At 34.8% G+C, this 26,238-nt stretch overlaps 1 non-coding gene across 1 annotated transcript; it reads left to right on the top strand.

The window, feature by feature from the left end:
* Window positions 1-3,161: 3,161 nt before the first annotated feature.
* TRNAE-UUC (transfer RNA glutamic acid (anticodon UUC)) lies at window positions 3,162-3,233 on the top strand. Its single transcript has one exon. It is a non-coding gene; the product is annotated as a tRNA-Glu (tRNA).
* The last annotated feature ends 23,005 nt before the right edge of the window (window positions 3,234-26,238 follow it).

Genomic DNA, 26,238 nt, shown 5'->3' with positions numbered 1-26,238 from the left:
TATAGACATGTTAGGTATGAAAAATAAAATGGAAAGAGTTAAATTGATATCATGAATAGCAAAATGGTTATCATTTTAAGGAGACTGTATTAAAGAACTCTCCTAGAAGACACCAAGAATGTATTAAGAAAACAAAAAATTATATATAAAAGATACTTAGAAACGCCTGAAGAGGAGAAAAAATAAGTTGAGAGGAAATAATTAAATGACTGTGAATTTTCCATATTTCAAAAAATATAACTTCAGATTAAAAAGAAGTGCAGAATAAATATAAAAACACTCCACACTAAGAACCCACGTCTTAAATTATAAAATTTTAAAATATCAAAACCAAAGGGTTATTTACAAAAGCTTCCAGAACAAAGAAGTAGATCACCTACAGAGGAACAAGAATCAGTTTGACATCAGACTTCTTAATTGTAGCACCAGAGGCAGATGGCAAAGGAGAAATATTTTCAAAATGTTAAAATTATTTTGAAGCTTAGGATTTTATATCTACAGAAACCATCATTAAAGTATAAACATGTAATAAAGATATTTTTATGCATAAAGGGTTTTGCTACAAATATCTTTTTGGAAACTCTCTTAGAGAAAATATTCCAGCAAGAAAAAAAAGTTCAGGAAGATAGTGTAATATAAACGAAGGACTGACTGAAATAGATTTACCATATATCCGTTAGGATCCAGAATTAAAATTCTAGATAATGCCAACAAAGTTAAGAGGGGGATGGTTGAAGGAAAGAAAGAAAAAAAGTATAAACAAGTTTACAAATAAGCATAGATGCACAAATTCTAAAGAAAATATTAGCTACCTAAACCCACAAGTGTGCATCCTAATCAAGAGAGTTCATCCTAAGACGTAAGGGTGATTTAACATTAGAAAGTCTATCAATGTAACGTACCACATTAAAAGTAGATGCAGAGAAAGTACTTTATAAGGTTAAATTAAAATATTTATTTATTATTTTTTAAAAAGCCTCTTAGAGGATTGAGAATAAAAGGGACTTCCTTAACTTGATAAAGATTTTATGCCAAAACCCTAAAGCAAACATCAAATTCAATGGAGATTCATAGGAACATATTCCCTTTAAGACTAGGAAGAAAACAAGCATTTTCTTCATTACTACTACTTTTAACATAGCACTGAATGTAAAAGGTGGAAGAATAGAAAGGGAAAAATTAAAACTGCTATTCTTTTCCTTTGATATGATCATCTATATCGAAAACCTAATAGGAGCTGTTAGAACTAACAAGAGAATTCAGCCAGTTACAATATTCCTCTATGACACCAATAATGAATCTGAAAATAAATTAGAAAATAAGGTATCATTCATAGTAACAACAAATTTTATAAAGTATCTAGAAGGCACACAACTTTTAGAGAGAAAAATTTACAACTCACAGGATACAATGGAAGATTTCAATAAAATAGAAAGACAACACGCTCATGGAAGAGATAGTATTCCATGCTACAAAGATTTTAATCTGACCAAATCAGTCTATATACTCAATGCAAGGCCATTAAAATTCCAGGACTTTTTTTAGAAGCTCAACAAACATTTTAAAAATTATATGGAAGAATGAAAGTTCTTGAATAGCTAAATTTTGAAAAATATAAAGGGTCATAAGGGAATTTACTTTATCACATAGGAAGGAAAATAGATATAAGTAGAAAATAAAGAACTCAAAATTTTACTCTTTTATACATGTTTTTGATTTATCAAAGAGGTGATACCATAAATTGATGTCGAAAGATGGATTATTTAATCAATGAATGGTGTTAGAAAACTGGTTTACAATATGGAGGAATCCTACCTCATTCTGTTTGCAAAAATATATTCCAAATGGATTAAAGATCAAAATGTGAAATGCGAAACTTTACAGTTAATAAAGAACAGCTTGGAGTAAATTTTACCTAAGGGTGAGGAAAAGCACCTTAAATGGGACTCCCAAACCACAAACTTTAAGGTGAAATTTTGATGACTTTGTATTAAAATTAAAGAATTCTGTTAAGTGAAGTACACCGTGCATGCAGTTAATTGCTGGGTGACAACTGGGAGAAGATATGTATATATTCAAAATCTAAAAGATCAATATCTAGAATAAAAAAGGACTCCTAAAAATCAGGGAAAACAAAGAATAGCAAAACCAATAGACAAATATTTGTAGACGATATATAATACTTAAGAATGCCGAGAAGTAAGCGCCTTATGTCTTACAGGAGAGTTCACCAAATTGGCCAGTTACAAAATAAATACACAATATGTCAGCAATAGTCTGTTAGAAAATATAATGAATTAAAATTCCATCCATGATATCAACAATAAAATGAGATTCCTATACATAAATGTAATAAGAAAATTGCTTGATGCATAAAGAAAACTTAACTGACGAAAGAACAGTTGGAATAAAAACATGTTTCTCATTGGGTAGATAGGATTTTGCAAGTTGTCAGCTCACCATTATTTAAGAATCTTATTGACACACCAATCAAATCCTAAAAAGACTTTTTTGGGACTTGAGTAAATCCTTTAAAAAGTTTATCTGGAAAAGTAAATAGATCAGAAGAGCCAATAAATCTTCTAAAACAAAGAAGGGTGAAATTATTATAATTCTACAATAATGAAAAGTGTCCTCTCAGAATAAACAGATAAATGAAACAAAATAGAAAGTCGAGAGCAGAAAATGGTGTAAGAATTCAATATATGATAAACGTAGTGTTTCAAATTGTTCAAAGAAAGTGATTATTCAATAATAGTACTAGGAGGGTTACCTAATTATTGGAGGGAAAATAAAGTCATAATCCTATCTCACAATGTCTTCAGTATAAACTATGAACTGACTGAAAGATTAAAATATTAAAAATGAAATAAAAGAATAAGCAAAAGCACATTAACCTGTATGTATGTAAAGGCAGAATTTATAAAGGAAAATAATGACATTCTGACAACATGAATGGAAGCATTCTATATGTAAAAAATCAACATAAATAAAGTTCACAGGCATAACAAAAACTGGTAAATTGTTATTGTAATATATGACAAAAGATTCACATTTTTAATACATAAATAGCTCTTACAAACATCAGTACAATAAAAATACAAGGGATATAGACTGTCAAGTGGAAAAAGAAGAAATTAAAAGGGCTTACATAAGGGAATTCCCTGGTGGTCCAGTGGTTAGGACTCAGCACTTTCACTGCTGTTGCCCAGGTTCAATTCCTGGTCGGGGAACTGAGATTCTGCAAACCACGTAGCAGAGCCAAAAAAAAAAAAAAGGTGGGGGGGGTTTATATAAGATAGAAGAAAATTGGACATTCTCAGATAAATGTAAATTAAACAATGAAGTATAACTTTTTACCTATAGAACTGGCAAAAAGAGTAGGGGTAAATAGAAATTTTCACAGTGTTGAGGAGGGTATAAATTTCTTAAAAAACAAAACAAAAAACCTTCTGGTAGTATGTGTTTAAAAATCGTAAGACTGTACAAACTCTTTGACCCAGTAATCCCATGGCTAGAATTTACCAAACTATTGATGTAATGAGAGAGATGCTAAAGCTTTGGCTACAGGGCTGTTTATCACAGAGTCATGTGTAATTATGAAATGTTCAAAACAAGCTAAATGTCCAACAATAACAAACTGACTCATGATATGAGGATATGATAGAAGATGTACAACCATCAAAAGTTATGGTCTGTTAAGAATGCTTAATTACATAGAAAATACTCTAAGCATATTAAGCGAAAGAAACCAAATTAAAGATGGTATTATCCCATAGTTAGGAAAAAGAACCCATAAGAATATATACCAATATATTAACAGATTTATACTACGGAAGGAAGCTTACAGGTGCTTTTAATTTCACCTTTGGGCTTCTCTTTGTGCTTCACCTCTGTGCTTCTCTTGTGCACATTTTCTAGAATGAACACGTATTTGTTTTGCAATCAGAAATATGTAATAAATGTTAGTTTTACAAATTACATTGGAGCAATGGACATATAAGTGTATTTTCTGCTTCCATCAATGTATTCACATTTAAATGGATTCAGGGAAAATGTAGTATCAGGAAGCATTAATAATTTATTATGTAGTGAACCTGGAGAAGTATAAACATTTTACTTGGCTATTTTTATTGTCTATTCTACTAATTGGCACAGAAGTTCCACGTGGGACCAACAGCCACAAACTCCAAGCTATGGATTAATTAGCCCAAACTTTGAAAGTCCTTCGGACAAGCTGATTTCTTGGCCTCTTCCTTCAACACATGCCTCATTCAGTGTTGGCACATTCGGTATAGTCATTAAGGATTTACTGAAGGGTATTATGTATAAGCAACTGGAGAAGAGTTATTCTCAACTACTTCATTCATGCTTGCCTTCAGTTATTCATGCATCTCTATTCTATTGTTTCATGGGCTTGGAACATGGAAGGATTGAAAATATAAGTGAAATACAATCTCTACCCTCTTAACACTTTAACTCTCGTAGATGTAATGAAACATACATGTGAATAGTTACAACACGAGTTAAGAAGGAATGTTATGTGATCAGTACATATAATGAGATTGATCTGTCCTCAGAGGTATAGGTCTTTCTGTCTCTGGGTAATCGGAAAAACAATTCTAATTGTATAAAATGCTATTTGAGTCGAGTCTTAAAGCACGGATGGGATTTTCACTGGTAGACTGGAGAAGGAGTACACTCCAGATGGAAGGAATGGCTCAGTAGGTGGGACTGTCTGACGTATGCCCAGGAGATGAATAGCAGATGTTTGGTAAAAGGGAAGGATGTGAGATCATTTTGGAAAGCTAGTAGTGGGGCCAGATTGTGGAGGATCTTAAATTCCAGGATAGACTGATACAGATTTGGTCAACAGTGATGGACTCTTGAAGGTTTTTGAACAAGGAAGTCATGTGATGATCAAACTGTGTTTTAGGAAGTTTACTCCGGTATCTGTATACAGCTGGGATTTCAAACTCAACAAGCTTAAAACTGTAGGTAGTATTCTTTTTCTTTTTCCTCCTCTTGTACATCCTCTTCTTTCTCCATTCCCCATCTCAGTTAACAACCATCATCTCTGCAGTAGCCAAAATAATGTTACGGGTCATCCTTGTACTTCCCCACCTACGCACCAATAACATCCAATAAATCAACCAATTTCACACCCACCATAGATCAGACACTATGCTTGGCACTGTGCTAGGCTCTTGGAGATACAATGGTAAAGTTTATTGCCTTTAAATGAGTTGGGCTTCAAGGGCAGACTTACTGATGTAAAAGCAGTTGAAATGTTAGGACTAGAGTTCTAGAATGAGGGTAAGGTGTGAAGATGTAGATTTAAATTTCCAGATAGAAATGATAGTTTAGGTTAGGGGGTTCTGTATGATATTAGCCTGGAAATGAATAGACGGAAAGAAGAGAAGATGGCCAAGAGCTAGATTTACTTAGTGAGCAAGAGGAAGCAAAATCATAAAGGGGTCAGAGAAGAACTAACTGGAGAAACAAAAGAACTAGGTTGTGTAGTGCTGGACTGAGAGAAGAGCATCAAGAAAAGGGAAACAAGCAACAGTGTGAAATACTCCCCCAAAGTTCGAGGAGAACAAGGAAATAATTTTTTAAAAGTTCATTCAATGTGCGATTAGGAGGGCATTGACTGTCACCCACCAAGACAGCAGTTCCTCTACAGCAACAGCTGCAGAAGTCATGTTGGAGGGGACAAAATGATGAATATGAGGAAGCAGAAGAGCAACATGTCTGTGAAGCTGGTGGTGTTCTTTCTAATACAACTCTTTAAAAAATTATGGCTTTCCTATGAATTTGACTGGAATTCATTCAATGCTCCCAAAGCTACATCTGTAATTTTGAGAGCCCTCTCTGTATTTGGGGCCATTGTTGGGTTGTTTTGGGGACAAGGCTCTCACAGTTCTTAAACGTCCTTTGTCAAGGTGAGAGGGTCTTCTAGACACCACTTTAAATTGTCTTGAGCTCTTAAAAAACGATCTTATAGCCACACCAATAGTTTGATCTTTACCCAGTTTCCTACTTCAAGACTCCTTGCTGGGAAAGACTGAGAATAAGAAATAGTTTTATTTTCTAAGTTAGTTTTTTTTCCAAGTTAGTTTTCTTTTCCATTACTGAGCCTAATTTTCCATTACATGTCCTAATTTCTCCTTGAAAGCCAAGCAGTTCCTTCCTCAGTTCATTTATCACTCCATGTATCTTATGTATAGCTAAACACTGACATTGATACTTTCAACATTCTGTCTGGAAATCTCCTTGTTCACACCCACAAGTTAATTAAATACATTCCTAGCTTCTAAATTGCTACAGGTATGAAATTTGCCAGTCTTTCCACCATTACCTAACCTGAGTCTTTTTCCAGCCTCCAACAGAACTTTCCTGTGATGGTTCAGTCTCCATTATCTGTTCCTTTCTATATCCTTCCTGCCTCCATCTGCCATCTGGTCCCCAAGCTACTGGCACATGCTTAAGGGTTTTTTTTATACAGCACCCACCTCCAGTTAGCAATTTCTCTTTCATTTAGCCTTTGCTGTATTACAAAGCACCCCCAAAAGTTCATGGCATAAAACAATGATGATTTATTCCTTCTCACAATTGCATGGTTTGTCTGAGCATCTCTTTGGTTTAGTCCGGGATTATTCATAAGGCTTGATTCAGCTGGAGGGTTGACTGGGCTAGGAGGTTCAAAATGTCCTCACTCACATGTGTGGAAGTTGGCTCTGGTACTTGCAAACATCACTTCTGCCACATTCTCTTGGTCTGAGCAAATCCCAAGACCAGGCTTTATTCAAGGGACTGAGAAAAAGGCTCTATCTCTGGATGGGAGGAATGGCAAAATCACACTGCAAAGGGGTAGGCATACGAGGATGAGAGGAAAACAGTCAACCACATTTTTGAAAAACAATTTTGAATTCTGATAAAGTCCTATTTATTTATTTTTATCCCTGGTGAATGCTTTTTGTGTTATGTCAAAAATACTTTGCGGGCCTCCCTGGTGGCGCATTGGTTGAGAGTCAGCCTGCCGATGCAGGGGATACGGGTTCGTGCCCCGGTCCGGGAGGATCCCGCATGCCGCGGAGCGGCTGGGCCCGTGAGCCACGGCCGCTGGGCCTGCGCGTCCGGAGCCTGTGCTCCGCAACGGGAGAGGCCATAACAGTGAGAGGCCCGCGTACCGCAAAAAAAAAAAAAAAAAAAAATACTTTGCCTGTCCCCAGGCCAAAAGATTTTTTTAAATAAAAGTTTTGTAGGTTTCAGTTTTATGTTCAGGTCTATGAACTATCTTGAATTAATTTTTGTGTACTGTGTGAAGAAGAGATCAGAGTTCAATTTTTTCATGTGGGTATCCAATTGATCCAACACAATTTGTTGAAAAGACTATCCTTTCCTCATTCAATTAACCTGGCAACTTTGTCAGAAATCAATTGCCTGTACATGTATGGACCTATTTCTGGACTCTCTATTCATTTCCATTGATCTATTTATCTGTCCTCCTGCCAATACCACACTGTCTTGATTAGTGTAGCTTTATAGTGGGTCTTAAAATCAGGTAGAGTAAATCTTCCAACTTTTTTTTTTCAGTTTTTTTTGGGAGCATATTTAGATCCTTTACATGTCCATATAAAATTTAGATTTATATTGCCTACTTCTACATAAAAATACTGTTAAGACGTCATTGGAAGCGTGCTAAATCTGTATGATCAATTTTGAAAGAACTGAAATTGTAATAAAACTGAATGTTCCAGTTTACAAATGTAGTATATTTCCCCATTAATTTAGGTTTCTTTTTGTTTCTCTCTGCAAATTTTTTGTTTTGTTTTGTTTTCAGCAAGGAGGTCTTGAACCCTCTGCATTAAATTTATTCCTAAGTATTTTATGTTTTATTCCATGCTATTGAAAGTGATTTTTAAAATATTTCATCTTCCAATTGTTTGCTGCTCATATATGAAAAAGATAATTAATTTTTGCATATTCATTTGTATCCTGAGAATGCACTAAACTCACTTAATTATATTCAATTTATATAGCTTTTTTAGAATTTTCTATACAAATACAGTTTATTTTCTTCATAGACAAATAAATACAGTTTTATCTCTTCTGTTCTAATGTGCATGCTATTTATTTCAATTTCATGTCTTAGTGCATTGGCTATGACTGCCAGAACAATTTTGAACAGAAGTAGCGAGATCATAAATCCTGGCTATGTTTCCAATCTGAGGGGAAAAACCTTCAATACAGCATCAAGTATGTGACAGCTATAGGCTTTTCATAGACTTCATAGGTGCCCTTGATAAGGTTGAGAAAATTTCTTTCCCTCTCCAGTTTTCTGAGAGTATTTATCATGAATGGGTGCTCTTCTGTATCAACTTAGATTATTACATAATTTTCTCCTATATTCTGCTAATGTGGTAAATTGTACATCAATAGATTTTTTTAAAGCTGAACCAAAGTAACATTTGTGAGGTAATTCCCACTGTTTCATATTGCCTTATCATTTTTATATATTGATGGATTAGATTTGCTAACATTTTTTTTTTTAGGACTTGTCCATCAATGGTCATGGGGCACACTGGCCTGCAATTTTCTTTCTTGCATCTTGTTTGGATTTGATATTAAGATAATCCTGGACTCAATAAATAAGTTGAAAATTGTTCTCACCATCTCTATTTTTGGAAAGAGTTTGAATAGGATTGATATTAGTTTTCTCAAATGTTTATAGCATTTACCAATGAAACCATCTGTCCCTGAAGCATCTTTGTGTAAAATTCTGTTCCTAAGGAATTTATAAATTTCATCTAAGTCATCACAATTTTTGACAAACAGTTGTATATAGTATCCCTTTATTTTGAAATCTGAGGGTCTATAAAGTTATCCCATTTTTTAAATTCCTTCTATTTTTCTCTTTTTTTCTTCATCAGTGTAGCTAAAAGTTTATCAATTTTATCAACTTTTTCAAAACTGCAACTTTGGTTTTGCTTATTTACTCTATTATTTTTTCCCATTATATTTATATCTGTTTTCATCTTAATTACTTTTTTCTACTCATTTTGAATTTAATTTGCTCTTTTTTATCCATGGCAGAGCCTTAGGTAATTGATTTTATCTCATTCATTTCTAATATGAGTATGTATTCAAGCTATTTATTTCCCTTAAGAATTATTTTAGTTGCAGTCACACATTTTGATATGTTTTCATTATTATTCAAAATATTTTCCAAATTCTCTTTTAATATTTTATTTTTAAAATGGGTTTTAAGGGGCTTCCCTGGTGGCGCAGTGGTTGAGAGTCTGCCTGCTGATGCAGGGAACATGGGTTCATGCCCCGGTCTGGGAAGATCCCACATGCCACGGAGCAGCTGGGCCCGTGAGCCATGGTCGCTGAGCCTGCGCGTCCGGAGCCTGTGCTCCACAATGGGAGAGGGCACAACAGTGAGAGGCCTGCGTATGGCAAAAAAAAAAAAAAAAAAAAGAAAGAAAAAAATGGGTTTTAAGAATTTATGAAATGAAATGTTTCATTTCAAAATTTTGATGAATTTTCTAGGTAGATTTATAGTTTAATTATGTCATGTTCTAGAAACATACTCTGCATGATTTTAATCCTTTGAAATGTATTGGACATTTTATGGCGCTGTATACATTCTACTATTGAAAATTCCATCTGCACTTGAAAAGAATGTGTATTATGTGGTTATTGGATATAATGATCTATAAATTTCAATTAGGTCAACATGGTTGATGATGTTGTTCATATTTCCCATACCCTCACTGATTTTTTTCTACTTGTTCTAGCAATTACTAAATAGAGGGATATTAAAATATTTAACTGTAATTGTAATGTTTTTTCTTTTAGTTCTGTCAACTTTTGTTTCTTATATTTTGAAATTTGTTATTAAGTGTGTACATGCTAGGATTGTTATGTCATTTTTTTCTCCTATGGTAAGAACTTTTCATTTAATCAAGATAATAATATGACAAAATACAAAGGTGAGCATATTTTGTTACCTTTCAAACATATTATAAAGATGAAAATGATATTATATGAACAAAACTATTTAAAATACCATACATAGTATAACTTAGATAAAGAGATGAATTAAAAAATGAATAGATGAATAGACACATAACATCAGCATGGTCATCTCTTAAAGACTGATGCCTCTAGAAATAAACATTTTGACTATATATATGAGCTTTTGACTAATTTAATTCAACACATTCCATGACTAACAGAAGAAAATGGCTAAACCAATGGGACTGTGATATAGTATATTAATCAATGAAAATCATTTCAATAAACTTCTTTTTAATAGCTTTATTGAGATATAATTTATCTACCATATAACTCTCACATTTAAAGTATACAATTTAATGGGTTTTAGTATATTCAAATAGTTGTGCCAGGATTGCGGGGTTTTTTTTCCTCTTTATAAAATTGCCCTCTCTATCTCTGGTAATACTCCTTGTGTTTAAGTCTATTTATCTGATATTCATATAGCCAAACCAACTTTCTTAGTATTTGCATGGTGTATCTTTTCTCAACCTTTCCTTTCAGCCTCTCTGTGTCTTTACATTTAAAGTGCCTCTTATGTAAACAATATAATTGGGTCTTACTTCTTCAAGCAGTCTGAAAATATTTTCCTTTTAATTGGAGTTTTTCATTTAATGTATTTATGAATATGGCCAGGTTTAATTCTACAATTATTCTAATTTGTTTTATTTGTCCCTTCTGTTCTTTGTTCCTTTTCTCCTCCTTTCATGTCTTCTTTTGGGCTAACGAGTGTTAGTCCAATCAGTTAGTATTCCATTCTATCACTTCTACTGGCTTTTCAGCTATACTCCTTTGTATTTTTTTTAGAGTTGTTGCTTTAAAGATTATACTATGCATTCTTAACTTGTCACAATCTATTTTGAATTAATGACATTTTACTTCCCTTATAATACAAGAATTTTACAATATAATTTTAAATGTATTCTCTCCTCCTTTTTAATAGTGTAATATATTTTTCCTCGCTTTTTTTTTTTTTTTTTTTTTTTTTTTGCGGTACGCGGGCCTTTCACTGTTGTGGCCTCTCCCGTTGCGGAGCACAGGCTCCGGACGCGCAGGCTCAGCGGCCATGGCTCAGGGGCCCAGCCGCTCCGCAGCACGTGGGATCCTCCCGCACCGGGGCACGAACCCGGGCCCCCTGCATCGGCAGGCGGATTCTCAACCACTGCGCCACCAGGGAAGCCCTATTTTTCTCTTTTGATACTTTATAAATCCATAATATTATTATATGTCCTTTAAAAATATATATTTCTTTCCTAAACTTTAAAGAATTTTAAATTTTAATTCCTGTTTGAAAAGTACCCCATGGCTTTAGCTATTTTGGTTTATCTTTCCTTTGCATTCCTGTAGCCTGTCAAAAAGAGTAGAAGAAATGAAAGCAATTACAGGTGCTTTATAAATATTGGCAAAGGCAGCTGGTGGGAGGTGGGGATGGGGTGAGGTGGAAAAGACTTGTTTGTAAGACATCAGTTATTTATAAAGTTTTTGAAATTCAAGATGTAGCTTCTTCCAGGTTCCTCAGTCAGTCTAATTAGGAACAACGATATTTTGAGTTTCCAAATTCTCATTGAGGGTCCTTCCCGGAGCCCTCAGTGGGCATTCTTTGTCCTCTGAGCTTTCGTACTGTATCCCTTATTCCTTGTCTAGTGGAATTTGAAGGGGTAACATAAAACACAGGGAAAGGAACCAGTTTTTAATACCCAACCACCAAGTCTGACTCTGGATTTGTAAGCCTCCAAGGCTTCATAAAATTGGAGGATAACGTCAGCTTAGGACTTACCACAAACCACGAGACATTTAAATTCTGATTTATGATTTAGGCTGGACCAGCACAAGCCATCAAGAAATCTCATGTTCCACCGTTATTTTTTTTAATGTAAAGTAGAAGTAAAAGGACTGAACTTGCTCAGTTCCTTCCTGCTTGGTTAATGGAATTGATTGTGGAGTTGGCAGAGATAGTTACAGGTCAAAGGAATAGAACAGACCTTCTCAGATTTGCCATCAATCGATCAAATGATCACAGTCAGATTCCTCTTACTCTCTGGGAGTCCAACCTTCAGCCCCAGTCAGGAGGAGACTCTACCCTGGACTCTGCACTTAGAGGAACATGTTCTGGCTCTCCTCCTGTGGAGGAGGACACAGGGTCAAGGGGATATGCCCATCTGGAACCCATGCCTGCCCTCTAGATATTTCTCCACGGAACCCTGAATTCCTTGCACAAATGCCCCCTGGACCACTTTCAGGTCTTGCACAGAGTTTTGTTCCAAGACTGTCCTCCCAAATGTTGACTGGGCCACAAACATGCTTACCATTTTCCCAACCACTGGCCAAAGGGCACCTGCATTCAGAGCACAGGAGCGGAGTTTGGTCATGAGGCTGTGGTGTCTATGTACCTACATGTGTGCCAGCTGAATGTCTCAAAGACGAGACAGATCTGGTTAAAGGTAAGAAGATGAGAGACAAGCTGAAGACTGACTCCTCCTGAGCTGATAAGGAATCCCAGAATTTAAATGCAGTCTAGCTTTCCAGGTCCCGATGAAAGTACACTTGTTAAGGTATGTGGCTAAAGCATATTTTATTCAACATTTTTAAAGGTTGAGTTATAAATTTTAAATATTTAGACATGTGTATGTGGGTCACCATTTATATGCTTGTTTGGGGCCCCACAAATGTTAAAGGAGGGCCTGTCTCCACAACATTTCCTTTTCCTTGATTATAAACATGCTGGCTATAAATAACAATGGATTTTTAAAGGTCTTTAGAAACCTCAAGAACCTCAAACTATTTTTGTTTCTCTCCTTTTAAGTTTCAAGTGGTTGTGGATAGCAGTCCAGAATTTGTTCAGATTGATAGCAAAATCATTCACTACAAAGAGTTTAAAAATGTATGGAAAATTGTAAAATCTCTAAAGTAGAGGTATATTTTCAGAAATCTAGTACAATCCTAGCTGCCGTTAATTTTTCAGATCCATATTACATACTATGTCTCTATGTCCATGCTGCCAGAAGATCACAAGTAAATTTTGTTTTCATTCATACAACAGAAATCAGTTGAGCCTCCATAATGGGACATATTATGCTTATGCTAAGGATATACACAACTAACTATAAAACAATATAGTAAGAGCTGTCACAGAAATATGCCTGTAGAGCTGTAAAAGAGGAACATCAAAGTACTCAGTTAAAAACAGCCAAGAAGAAGAGGCTCACTAAACCTCAGGACTGGAGAACGTAAGGACCATCTAGTCTACTGCCCAGCAGCACTAGCACAATAAGTGAAAATAGACCCAGGCACATCACCATGAAATTCTGGAACACAAAGGGAAAGAGAGGATTATAAAAGTATCTCAAAAGAAAAATCAGGAAGATACAAAGGATCAGAATAGCCCCAATCATTTTAATGTAATACTAGAGCAATGTCATAAAAATTATAAAGTTATGAAAAATTATTTTCAACTTAAATTCCAAACATGGTCAAACTATTGACATAGCATAAGGAGAGACTAAATATATTTCCAGACAGGTACATTCTTAAGATACACGTATTTCAGAGAAAGTTACTGGAGAAGGTGCTCCATGTTGAAAACAAGCGAATAAGCCTATACGGATGTAGACGTAGGGCCCAAGTAATAGGGAATTCAATAAGAGAGAGGTCGAAGAAATCCCCCAGAATGATGACAAAGAAGTAATCCCAGGATGGTATCAGGCAGTAGGACTTAACGACCCACAAAACCAGATCTTTTGATCAGAAGGTTCTCTTGGTGATAGTCTCCAAAAAGATAAAATTGGTTAAAAAATATTTAATACATTGAGACATAGTGAGAGAGAATTTGGGGCTGAGTTAGTAATAAGACCACAGAAAATGCAGCAGATACACAAAACAAAACAACTGTTAAATCTTGGGGGGCAAAAAATACTTGTGAGAGGAAAGAAAAAAATTAGAGTACTCTATGTGGCTCAGCTATGAATACGATTTATGTACTCACTTTAACTTAAGGACTGATGATAGAGCTAACTAAAATTATATTACAATATGTTTGTATTGAGAGAATGGAAATATTAATCCTGTGCATGTATTTTCTGGTGGTAGAGTAATAGGGTTGAAAATCCTCATCTCCCATGATTGATGGGTCATTATAAATGCCTAAAACTGAAAAATCAAAAAATGACACTACGCACAGACTATTTAGATACATGGAGGTAAATATTAAAAAAAACAAAAACTTAGACTTGAAAAGTGGTTGCCTCTGGGGACAGGACATCAGTGAGAGTAGGGAGAAGGGGCATAGAACCATGTGATACATAAGTTCTGTATAGGGAGCTGATGCTTTAAACTACGGACGTACATAACTTTAATTAAAATGACATTTTTTTAAAAATATGGATTTTTTTAAAAAGCTCTTATTTGGGGAAAATAATAAGCGCATGGGCTTTACTAGATGATAGTCAAAATATTGAAATGTATACAGGGTTTCACAGTGTAAAAAGTTTTAACTTCCACATTCACAATCTAATAAAATTCCACTAACCTTTCTCTGTGGTAGGTTATTATTATCATCCTTTTATAGATGAAGAACTTCAAGTTTAGGGAGGTTAAATGCCTTGCCGAAGTCCACACAGCAAGGATGTGGCCAAAGTGAGACTGGACTGCAGGTCTTCTGACTCGAGGTCCTTCCTCTGTGCCATGGCTGCTTTCTAAAGCAGCTCTCTGAGCCTGGGATATTTTGTAAATGCAAGGCTTCCTTATTCCTAGGATATTTGTGGAAGTGCAGTAATTTGGCATTACAGATGGGAAGGACTTTGGAGATAATCTAGCTCAACCCTCTCATTGTACATATAAGAAATGTGAGGCTCACAAAAGATTTTTCAGGCCACCAACATATTAAGTGTACAGGAGAAGAATTTGATCAGTAGAAAGCATAGCTTAAACTTTCTTCAGTTGTTAAGGTCCAGAAGCCTTTGTATCATTCTGACAACGTAGGACTTATTTTTATCTTACAGATGAGGAAACGGGGGCTCATCAAGACAAAGTGCATAGTCTGATTCTACAAAGAAATGGAATTTTTCTTGGAGCAATCACTCCTACTCTACTCCTTCAAGGTGGGGTCCTCATGGATTATACAATATAAGGGAGGTAAGTTTTTTTCTGTATGAATCTGGTCCTGTGTCACTTTGCCCCTCTTGAGCATGGTTGCAATGGAATCCTTCCACGGTAACTGATTAAATTCAATTTCTGGAATAAGCAAGCCCAACGAAAGTAAATCCTTACCACATTTTACAGTGTCTCTCATTATCAAAGTGACCTAACAGACTTGCTTCCCAAGCATTTAAAGCCTGGTGACCTGACAGTTTTCTACTCAGAAATGACCATGTAAAACAGTCCAGCAAAGTTCCCCACCTGGCAAGAACTGAGGAAAGTTTATTTTGCTGGCAGTGCACACAGCTTTTCGAACAATAAGTTCTTTCTCAAGTCAATTAAACCTGTGTTCAAAAGATGTTAAAAAAAAAAAAAAAGCAATTATACTCCAATAAACATGTATTTAAAAAAAAAAACTGTGTTCAGTAAAATCACATGGGAGGCAAGAGGGCTGGGCATGTCAGTTATTGATTACCTCTAGGTTACACCTGGAGAGAGGCTCTCCTGTCTGAACTTGATTAAAAATCACTTCCAAATCTAAATTTCCACAACATCACATCATTTTCCATTATTTCCATCCATCTTCTCTCCTCCCCGCCCCCGCCCCCACCCCTCTGAGCTTGCAGACCGAGGGTTCTGCGGAAGATGTTCCAGTCATGTGTGCTTCTCAAATTGTACATCATTTAGTTGAAAGACAGCCTGACCCTGGCATGAGCCAGGGCACCACAGGGAAAATAATGGATGCTTTTCTTGTCAAGGTAAACAGAGAGTTAGGGCAAAGAACTCTAACATTTCATTTACTAGCATCATCATGGAATGAGATCCTTAATACAAGTGCATTTTCCAGGGCTCAAAACCTAGCTATATTTCCTACTTTACATAAGTTACTTAAGCTCACAAAACCTCCATTCCTCAGCTATAAGATGGAGATAATAACGTTTGTCTCACCCATTGTTTTGAGTATTAAATGAAAGAATACATGCAATGCCACTACCTATAGTTCCTGCCACATTTTAAATACACTTTGAATATTAGTTCACTTCCCTAAACTCTGAAAGTGTCAAAACTCCAAAGGAAAAAATATATATCTCTTACTTCCCTGACTTGTTGGTAAATATGTTGTATTGATGCCTCAGCCATGGGCTGGCCTCATTTGCTAATAAGATGATATTTTATTTCTAATGGTAGAACATTCCAATCATTTACATAGATAAACTCAATAAAATAGAGCTAGATGCCAAAACTGGACAAAAATGAAATTATACCCCTAGGGTGTTGAAGTTTTCCCAGAGAAAATATGAAAATAAGAAATTTTAAAATTTGATCATGGATTCAGTTATATTGTGAACCAAATAATATGCCTATATGCAGCAATAGTCTATTTCTGTCACCATAAGATATGAAAACGACAAATATTTCTGGCGAGGGATGAACTGGGTTCAAATGCTGGCTCTTCTACTCATTAGTTGTGTAACCTTAAGGAAATATCCGCTCAGTTCTGAGCCAGAGTTTCCTCATATGTGAGATGTATATTGCCTTCCTTAAGGGACATGCACCTGGTTCATACTAAGTCAACAAATGATAGCTTCTTCAAATTGATTTATACTACTGAAAATGAGATTAATTCCACTGATACATTCTTCCAACAGGTTCCATTATTTACTTATATTGATTATCTATGATTATCAAGTTCACACTATTGGATAGATACGGGAAAAAGAGAAGGGGCCCTAACATTTATTTTCCACTCTATACAAGGCATTGGGCTACATGCTTTAGCACACATCAATTATGTTATTTGTTCCTACTAAAATCTGTATGAAGGAAAAACTAGGCTGCCCATTTTATTAACACCTAAGGAAACTGAGGCTTGCAGAAATTAAATGCATTGCCAATGGTAAGTAGCAGAGCGTGGATTAAAATCAGGGCATGTCAGATTTCAAAGCCCACATTCTTCAATTCATCAGAGATGGATGTATGCCTTAGGGATTGTAAAGGATGGATAGCAACCTGCATTTTAAGAGCATTTCTTTTTTCAGAATCCTGTGAGAAGCAAAGAATCTCTGTGTGTACTCTAATGAGAGTAATATTTTCCCCAATTTATTGGTTCCCTTTTATTTAGCATTTTCCAAATCCTTGAAAAAATGAATAAGGACAAGAATTTTTCTTCTAGTTGACTGTGAAAAACAGGTTCATCAAAATGCACAAATGTTTCTTGATTAAAATGGCATTTTCTCAAAGTCTTTTGTTTTACATGTTATCTGAACCTATCACCTTCACTAAGCTGTGGTTCTTCTCTCTCTCATTTCTTTCTTTCTTTTTATTCGAAGGGTATCCGGAGGTTAAAAGATGTACCTACTTGTAAAGACAGAAAATCAAAAGTAATACTTTTATGAAAACATTTCCATTGATCAGAAGGGGGAAATGGATGCTTTTGCCCTTCTGAGACCAAAACAAGCATTCTTTTGAGCTAAAGTGAGCCCTTCACACTAGGGTGATACCTATAGGAAGTTTGTTCTGTGAAAAAGCAACACATCAGGCAAAATTCAGACATGTCCAGCAGAGTATGTCTTTGTCCAGAAGGTGGAAGAGAAAGAACGTTTACTGAGAGCATGTGCAACTGTCTTATACCCTGTCTGAGGTTATAGTCTTCCCATGACCTTACAAGATAGGGACCTTTGTCCCCATTTTACAGATAAGAAAATTTAGGCTCAAAATTGGTTAAGTAAACTTCCTTTTACAAAGTCCTAGGAAGTGGAAGAACTGGGATCTGAATCCCATATTTGACTGACTCAAAATAAAAGTAATTTTCATTTACTGTATCCCTATCACATGCCAGGTAATTTACATAATGATCTCTAATGCTCACAACAATATTACAAGGTAGGTGTTGTTCTCTTCATTTTTAAACATCAGGAGACTGAGGTTTAGGTAGGCTAAGAAACTTTCTCAAGGCCACATGGCTAGGAAGAGGTAGAGAGCCAAGATTTTAACCTCGGCTTACCTGTTTCCAAAGCCATCCCTTTTCATAGCACCATGCAATCTCCTGGCAGAGTTAATGACCACGCTGACCTTAATTAAGACAAATTGGTAGTGGATGTGCAAGCAAGAAGAACCTACAGGAGAATGCTACTGTATTCTTGGAATTCATGCCAATTAGGAAGCAAATGAAAGGCATGGTGAGTATGTGCCATGCAATTTGAGAAACAGATTTTTGAAAGTGAAAAAAAAAAAAAAAGAAGGGAAAAAAGGAGTCAACCCATGGGACAGAGAAAAAGAAGAACTACAAGTTCCTAAAGTTGTGACAATACAGACATACCTAATGTCAGATAGAAACATAAGTGCAATAATCTAAAGAAATCCATAACCCAAGAAGGTCTCTGATATTAAAAGAATAGGAACACATGAGGGGAAAGTCTCTCTGAGAACCTAGGGCATGTTTTCACTGATTAAAAAAAAGGGAGGTAAAATAACAAAATGATCCTTTTGCAGTTAACTTTGGGTAAACATTTAAAAAATAAAATATAAAGAATATGAAGTATAAAAAATAAATAATAATAAGGTAACAGTCAGCAGACACAACACCTGCCTTAGTTGCATTTACAGCTGTATTGTCATTCTGGGAAAACAAAAAAGGATTTTCTAGTGATTGGCTCCTAAGAGCTCCACATATTCTCCCACACAGCATATGTTAAAATATCTTATGGAAGGAAATTGGTGAATAGAATTAAAAGGATGCAGGAATTGGGGGAGGAAGATGGCAAGAGGATCTAAGAATGATGGAAAAAAGAAGACAAGAAGTGTAAACTGCATCTGTATATACATATGGTTGAAATTGGAGTTAGATTAGAAATTACTCAGAGGCTAATTAGTGCTCAGAGAGAATGCCTTTGTCACGGGCTTGATCTAAGTACTTTGTTATATCCATGAACAATGAGGGTTGGGCTGTGCTGCGCTGCCTCAGGGTAGTGAGTAATGGCCTGCACCATCTGTGGCTGTTTTCAGGCACCTGAACCCAGGAGGATCCACCCTCTGTAGGAACCATCACACACTGGGTATTGAGCGTGTGCTGTCTTCACTGACTGGGCAGACCCCTTGCAAGAGTAAGGAGCCCTGATCTTGGAATAAGGAAGATTGTTACTGGGAATAACCTGAAGTCACTGTCTTGGAAATGTTCTCTTCTCTAACGAGTCCTTTCTTTTCTTTTCCTTGTCTCTTTTTTCTCTTCTTTTCTTTTTTAAATAGTGTAAGAGTAACAGATGTTGTACTACTGTTCTTCAAAGAAGGAAAAGGAAAAAGAAATGCAGAGTGGAACTGCCTGTGATAGAGGGGAAACAAGATGAGAAAAGTGACCGTATATAAGAAATATGGAGGAGGAGGAGAAGAAAAAGAGGAAGAAGAGAAAGAGGAAGAGGGGGAGGAAGAAGGAGAAGCAGCAACAGGATTCAGAAAAAAAGGTAAAAACAGAAAAATGTTTTTGAAAACCTTAAAGGTAAGTATGAGAGACCATGGATTATTGTTAGGTGTTGGTATCATACCTGAGAATCACATTTTCTCATTTATAAAATGAAGGTAAAGGTACACAATCCTTGCTTGGTTTTGTCAGATTTATAATACCAATTATTTCATAAAGCATTGACAGAATTAAGTGAGTTAATGCATGTAAAGTGCTAAAAGAATGTCCAGCTCATAGAAAACGTTGAATATTGTTAGCAATCATTGTCATTGTTGTTGATGTTGTTAGTAATAATATTAGTATTACTGAAAAGTGTGTAAAGTGCCAAACATTGCCAGATGCATGTAAGTTTTTAATAAATGACTATTATGACAATAATAGAGTTACTGTTACTATTGTTATTACTATTTGAATAAAAATGGGATGTAAACCTAACTAAAACATTAATGAAGAAAACATACCATAAATGAAAAGACAGAAAACAAGGAGACAATGGGAAAGCACAAAACAAGATCAAAGTAACGTTAAGTTAGACAAAAGTTGAACTTTCATACAATATAGCGATATATCAGAAATTAAAAATAGAAAGTGAAACAAAGAAAGAAAATAATTTCATGTTAGAAATGGGGAGAAAATATAATTTGCTGATACTATGATTCTATGGTAGGAAAACATGAGAGCATCAACTGAGATATTATTAAAACTGATAAGAAAGTACAGAAACATAAGTTGAAAAATAAGATGGCAAAAATCAAGATTGTTTCTCTATACAAAGAGATATAAACAACATGTGAAGAAATAAAATCTCACACACAATAGTGTATAAAATAAAACTACATTTAGAGCAAGAATAAGAGCGAGAGAGAAATATGTAGATATACTGATACACTCATGATATGTAAGGAATAAACTAAATAAGAAGTGTGCAGACTTTGATAAAGAAAGTCATAGTCTTTGCTCTTGGACAAAAGTCTTAAATAAGTTCAGAAATAAAATATATTTCTTGTGGGGAAGATAAAATGATTCTTAAATTTATTTAGAAGAAGAAAACCTCATGAAATTTAGCACACACACACAAAAATAGAAGAGCAATGAGAGCTTATTTGCCCAACCTGTATTAAATAAAATATAAAGCTGTACTAAGTGGAATACAAGGCACCAACTGTTAAGTGCTTTACATGCATTAACTAATTTTATCTCATACATAACACTGCTGTGAGGTAGGTACTATTTTTATCTCCACCCAAGAAGAAAGCAGAGCAGTCAGCTTAAGTAACAACCATCCCCATTCACACAGCTGGTAAATGTGGGACTGTATTCAAATCTAGGCTTCCCATCCCCAGAACTTGTAAAAGATGTTTTAGAACTTAATATATGATAAAGTTTTAATCATGTACATAACTTAAAATGTTAAATAATACCTCAAAGCTTCAAATGAAACCCGATGTCTTACTGATATACCAAATTCCCACACCCCAGAGGCTGCCACTTTCAATTATTTTAGTGTTGCTGTTACTATCTAACCTTATATTTCTAAGTGTAAAGCTTACATTGTTATTTCTTGATATTTTCAATTTTAGACCTTATCTATTGACTTCCAAGTCGGAAAGATGAGAATTTACCTCTCTTTGGTACAATAGTTTCCTATCCTCACCTTATGGTAATTAAACAATAGTTGGTTAAAACAATATTTACTGTTACATTATAATAATATAAATATTATTCACAAAGTCAGGTGTGGACCATGATCATATTTTCCTTCTTGTAACAATGCCCCACCGTTTCTTGGAGTTAACTGTTGTCCCATTTTCTTAGTTGTTTTGTCTTCCATGTACCCATCACTAATTAAGTCCCCCAAATCTCCTCTATAATTATAAATGTCCTCGATATAAATCAAACACATCTATCAATTCTATTAGTTTCATTTTGTTTTTTCCTTGGAAATATCTTGATGTGTGCGATCTTCCTGCTTCTATACAGAAAGAATGGTCTCTAGATAACCTTCATAGATGCCATCTAGCTAAATCACTGTAATTCCAATTCTCTCTTGTGTTGAGTTTCTTCTTCCTGGATCTTGTGTTTTTCTTTATTTCTTTTCTTTTTTTAAAAATAACCCCCTCATGTTGGTGACATATATCCTCAAGTGGCTTCCTGAGAAAGTGTATAATAAGGGATGTGCAAGTTTAAAAACTTGCTTCCTCTGAAATGTCCTTATTCTACTCTCACAATTAAGTAAAGGATAGTTTGGATGAGTATGAAATTCCAGGTTGCAAATAATTTTACCTAAGAAATTTGAGGACATTGCTTCTATCTTCCAGTGTTGCTGTGGAGATGCCCAGATGAATTCTGATTCCTGATCTTTTATATGTGACTTGCTTGTTTTCTCCTCAATGGAAACTTTTAGGTTCTTCTTTTTAACTATAGTGTTTTGAAATTTCACAGTTATGTATTTTGGTGTGGCTATTTTTTATTCCATTTCTGAGCATTTTATGAGAAGTTTCAAACAGGGAATTTATGTCCTCAGGTTTGAGTAATTTTTTAATACTATTTCTTTGATGATTTCCTGGTTATATTTTCTTTATTCTCCCTTCTTGGAACTTCTGTTAGTCAGATGTTGGGCACTGTGTGTTGGTCATCTAATATCCTCTCCTTCCTTTTTTGTATTTTGATGTCTTTCTGAGAGATTTCCTCAATGTTACTTTCCCTGTTTTCTACCAACGTGATTTATTTCTACTATCACATTTTAATATGTTGTTTATAATAGAGTTATGTTTTGTTCTCTAAATGTTTTATATATACATATGTATACATATACTCTATCTATACATACATATATACTTATTATGTTCTCATTTTGTTAATACAATATATTATCTTCTCTTTTCAAAGATATTGCTTTTATTTTGAAGTTTTCTTCTGCTTGTCTTGGCTTCCTCTGAGCTCCCTTTTTCTGTTTGTCTATTGACGTCTCTTTTTCATGTTAAAGACGTTTTTCATATGTTTGTTGAAACTTGGCCTGTGTTCTTATTTGAAAGTGTGGCATTTAAAGCCTTAAACACTAGAAAATAAACCCAGGATAATCCTCAAAAAATGCAACTATTCTTGAAGGCATCAGAGTACTGAGGTCACATAGCAAGTAACTGGCTTGAAATTGAAGGAAATGCAAGCACTTCCAAGGAGAGGTGGGACATGAGTACTGATTCACCTATAGCAGAGCACAGGGGGCAAAGAGCACTACCATACAAGTGAGTAAGAAGAATTCAGTTAAAATTTTTAAATGAAGTGCTAACGGCTAGCAAGAGAGACTAGAACCCCTGGATGCTACAGATAAAACAGGAGTCTGCACTCAGTCCCACATGCTTCTCCATGGACTTACTCATGGCTTATCTGGAAAAGATTGGAGGAAAGGTGGAGATTGGAGAAAACCTCCCTTGGTGACAGAAGACTGGAGTAGGGTAGTTGGTGCACTGCAGAAAAAATACAAAGCCCTTCCAAGACACTTCTCTCCAAGGAAGAAAAGCCTTAAGTCTTTGGAGGCAGGGCAGGAAACCCTGTTACCCCAGGATCCAGTAGAAAACCCACTGCACTGGGAGAAAAATAAAATAAAAAGTCTATCACTAGGATGAGGCAGGAGGCTATCCTGGGCTCCGTAAGAGGTCAACAACTGGAGAAGGGCAATGGTCACTGAGAATTGTGTCCCCCAAAAGATATGTTGAAACCCTAAGCACCCCCCTCAAGTAACTCAGAATGTGACCTTGTTTGGAAATAAGGTCACTGTAGGTGTAACTAATTATGTAAAAATGTATTAGTTCTTAGTATTATATCAGTGTATTATAGTGTATATTATATGGTATTATATACTAACATAGTACTATATTATACTGGTATTATAATACTAGTAGCAATATTATATATTAATATTAGTTAACATGAGTACTGGAGTATGGTGGGAACTTAATCCAGTATAACTGGTGTCCTTATAAAAAGACTGAAATATGGACACAGACAGAGACACTGGGAGAACACCATGTGAAAATGAAGACAGAGATTGGAATGAACGATGCATCTAAAAGCCAAGGAACACCAAGGACTGCCAGAAAACTATCAGAAATTAGAAAAAAGGCATGGAACAGATTCTCCCTCAGAGCCCTCAGAAGGAGCCAAACCAGCTGACACACTGATTTCACATTTATAGCCTTTGGAACTAGGAGAAAATAAATTTCTGTAGTTTAAAGTCATGTGATTCTTTATTATAGCCCTAGGAAACTAATACACCTGGAAAGAAGAAAGATGAGAGATCGTCTCTGAGGCACAGACACATAAAGAAGGCTTAAAGCTGAGGATACAGCAGAAATATTGAGAGAGAGAAAAAAAAGAAACGACAAATGAGCCTCCACCCTAAACATAAGGTAATACTAGAAGAATTTGAAGCCTTGATTCACTGATGATGACAACAACAATAAAATGCAGAACTAGCTTAGTTACTGTTTAGATTGTCACAGCCCCCTGTATATTGACCTTGTAAAAGAGTATGCCTATTTCCAGACACAAATACTATTTACCTGAGACTTTACTGTTCTAGACACAATAAAACAAGAAAAAACAACCCACTGAAAAGAGACAAAGCAATCAAGAGAATTGGATTCAAATATGAACAGATATCAGAACCAGATTCAAATATGAACAGATATCAGAACCATAAGATAAATAATTAAAAATAACTATGATTAATATGTTAAAGATTCCCATGGAAAAGATGAACGACATGAATGAACAGATGAGGAATTTTAGCAGAGAGATATGAACCATAAGAGTCAAATATAAATGCTAGAAATAACACAAACACACAGAGTACTAAAGATGACCAATGTCTTTGACAGACTCATCAGTAGACTCAATACAGGTGAGTAAAAAATAAGTGAACTTGAAAGCAGGTCAAAAGGAATTACCCAAACTGAAATACGAAAGAAAAATCAGAGTGAAAGGAAGCGAAAAAAACCAAAACAAAACAGAAAAGACTATCAAGTAACTATGGGACAATATCCAAAGATTTAAAATTCTACTCCCAGAAGGAGAAAAGAAAGAAAAAATATTTTAAAAGGTAATAAACAAGAATTATCCAAGAAGAATAAATGACATCTTCACAGATCCAAGAAACTCAGAGAACCTCAAGCAGGGTAAATTCTCCCTCCTCATTTCCCAAAGACAGATTATATTCAAACTGCTAAAAACCAAATTTAAAAAGAAAAATCTAGAGAGCAGCAGTGAAAAAAAAGACATATTACATACTTACACAAAGGTAAGAATCACAGCAAACTTCTTGTTAGAAAATATACAAGTCAGAAAACAAGAGAAGCATATTTAAAGTGCTACAAGAAAAAACAAAACAACTGTCAACCCAGAATTCTATACCTACTGGAAATAAAAGTGAAGTAAAGACTTTTCCAACAAACAAAAATTGAGAGAATAAATTACAAGCAGACCTGTCCAACAAAAAAATGTTAAAGCAAATTATTCAGAGAGAACTTATAGCTGAACAAAGAAAAAAAGAGAAAAAAACTTGCTTCTGAACAAAGAAAGGACAATCTCCAGAAAGGACATTTTCTTATTTTAATTGCTCTAAAGAAAACTGACTAGCCACAGGAAAAGAATTATCAAGATGCTAGATTTTAATTCAAAGATATAAATAATTACCTTAAATGCAAATGGTCTAAGCACATAAATTAAAACATAGAGCTTGTCAAATTGGATTTTTTTAAAAAGCAAGATCAAAAAAAAAAAAAAAGCAAGATCCAGCTATACTCTTTTTCTATAGGAAACACACTTTATACATACAGACATTAAAAGGAGGATATATCATAAAAATATATATCATAAAAATATATATCATAAAAATTTTTAATTTTGAAAAATGCTAAAATAGCTATATTAATATCAGACAAAATAGACTACATAACAAGGAATATTACTTAGAATAAAGAAAGACATTGCATAAAGATAAAGGGGTAAATTCACCAAGAACATATAAGATAATTGTGTATGCACCAAAAACACAGAGCTTCATAATACTTGAAACAAAAATCGATAGAACTGAAAGGAAAAAATAGACAAATCCATGATTGTTGGTAGAGACTTCCACATTGTTCTATCAGCAACAGATAGAATATGTAGATAGAAAATTGGTAAGGATATAGAAGACGTGAATAGCATTAACAACAGGTTTACTCTTGAACTAATGAAAGAAATCAAAGAAGACCTAACCTAATAGATATACCATCATTCATGTATTGGAAGACTCACTATTGTTAAGATGTTATTTCTCTCCAAATTGATCTGTGGACACAATGCAGTCTCAGTCAAAATCCCAGGAAGAATTTTTTTTTTTGTAGAAATCAACGAGCTAGTTCCAAAACTTATGTGGAAAGACAAATGAACTAAGATAGCCAAAATAATTTTGAAAAAAAAAGAATAAAGTTAGAGGACCCACAGTACTTTAAGATTTACTATAAAGTTATAAAAACTAGCATGGCATATTACTAATGAAAAAACAGATAAGTAGGTAAATAGAATGGAACAGAATAGCG

The sequence above is a fragment of the Kogia breviceps genome, chromosome 8 (assembly GCF_026419965.1).
Source record: "Kogia breviceps isolate mKogBre1 chromosome 8, mKogBre1 haplotype 1, whole genome shotgun sequence".
NCBI classification, from domain to species: domain Eukaryota; kingdom Metazoa; phylum Chordata; class Mammalia; order Artiodactyla; family Physeteridae; genus Kogia; species Kogia breviceps.
This window is presented reverse-complemented; position numbering and strand designations above follow the sequence as displayed.